A 2,208-nucleotide genomic window follows, 5' to 3' on the forward strand; every position below is an offset into this window, starting at 1 on the left:
CTACCTTTCTTACAAAAATTGCCCATAATACTTCTTGACCTCTACTTTGAGAGTAGAGGAAGTCTTGTTGTATGGTGTTAGCTCAGTAGCTCTGACATTTCCATACACTTTCTTACCTGAACAGTATATCTCAAATATTGTAATTCCTGCATTGCTTGCACATTTGGACCTATTCCATCCCTGGATTACAATATATATTCTTTGTTTTTTGTATTGAGGTATAGTTGAACAACATGGTGATTCAATAGTTTTATAGATTATACACCATTTTAAGTTACTACAAAATAATGACTTATAATACATATCCTTTACATAAACTTTCAAGAGAAAAGGCATTCAAGGTACGTATTTATATTTTATACACTTTATACTTATATAAAAATACAGATACATCCTGTAAACAATAATTGAATTTTGAAATATATTACTATACTTGCAATTTCCATACTTTCAAAAACATATGCTAATGTGAAATTATTTCTGCTTTACTTATTATGATAAGGACAAGCATCATATCAATTAAGGTGATCACTGTAACTTCCAAATGTGTTTTAGGTTAATACAAAAATTCTAAACCAAAGTAAAGCTCTTTTTATTTGAGATTAATCTATAATAAATTTCAAAATGCCCAGTGATTTTATTATTTCACAAGCAATTATTCAGAATTCAATATGCACTGTGCATTGTTTTAGGCACTGAAGTACAAAAATGAATACAACATGAAATTCTTGCCCTTAGGGAGCTCACATTTTAGTGAGAGGTGTCAGTTCTTTTCTCCTTTGCAGGTATTTAATATGTAGTTTTCATATACAGTTAGAGAAATAGTATGCTACAGAACCTAAAGAAAAAAGAAGCAATAGTTGAAGACTTCAGAAATGGGCTTGTCTTGTACGTTTTAGGAATTAGTTGTTGCTTTAAATTAGCATTTCAGAAGTATCTATTTAAGTCCATATTGTTGACACTACAGTGAAAGCAGTGAAACTTGTCAGCAGATGATTACGTTTTATGGTTGATGTCTACACTACTGTATCTTGTGACGAATATCAAGTTTCTGGGAAAAACATCCTCCCTCTCACTTCCCTCTATCATTAAATCAGGGTGTCAGCCTGTTGGTGTTAGATGTGTTCTCAGAATAAAGGTGTATCACAATCTTTTTTTTTCTTCTTCCATTTTTCACTTATCAAGCTGAGAAGAGTTACTTCAGTTTTTCAGGCTTTATTTTTTTCCCCTCCCGGGGCAAGAAGCGCTTACATTGTTGCTTTATTATATATTCCACAAGGGAAAGTCTCCCCTTCACTGGCTACTTTTTCAATTCCCAAGACCACCAGTTAGTGGCATTATTTCTGGGTGAGTGGAACACCCTTAACCAGGAGCTGGAGGTGGTAAGCACGTCCCTAGATTACTGGTTTCCCACTGACCAGTCTTTTGGAAAGCGACACCGTTCCCACGGAAATTAACAACCATTCAACTTGGACAGGCTTGAAATCTTAAGGCCGAAATGGAGGGAAAAAAAGGGGGGGGGGGGATTGTTATGGTTGGGTTACTATTTGAGGAGGGCAGACAGGGAGTTAGTGAATTGGATAGGGTGTCAAAATGGGACTTTATTAAACGACTCATTAAAACTGCATGAAAACCTCTGCTGACCCCAGATAATTAAAAAAGAAAAAAAGGTTCAAAACCCATTTTCAAACAAAATTTAGGAAACGCTGGAGACGTATAAGTTCATTCTGGGCGCTTGCAAGACCACCTCCCCTGGCCAGAAACTGAGCATAGGTGAGAATTTTGCAAAAACAGGCTTCAAAACTATTTTCAACCCGAAACAGTGTGCCCGAAGGGCTCCAGAGTGGAAAGCAACTCTCGCAGCCGAGCGTTCTCCCTGGGCTGCTAACCTTTCCGCCTTTCCCATCCCGCCACTCCCCCTCGGCCCGGCCTCCAGCCAGGGGGCGTTTGTTTACGTGACGTCAGCCGTAGTAAGCAGTCCCCGCCCCCGTTTCCCTCTGGCCGCCGCGTTTCCCGCGCCGCGGCGCTTCTCCCCTTAAAAGGACAATAGAAGCCTCGGGAGCGCGCGCGGCCGCCGGGCCTTCTCCCCTCCCAGCCCTCGACGCGCGCGCGCCCGTATGCAAATAAGTTCGATTCAGGAGAATTTTGTACAGGGAGCCGCGCGTGCGCAGAGGGAAAGCGGAATCTACACCTTCCCCGCCTGCGGTA

Source organism: Camelus ferus, chromosome 34 (assembly GCF_009834535.1).
Source record: "Camelus ferus isolate YT-003-E chromosome 34, BCGSAC_Cfer_1.0, whole genome shotgun sequence".
Lineage (NCBI taxonomy): Eukaryota > Metazoa > Chordata > Mammalia > Artiodactyla > Camelidae > Camelus > Camelus ferus.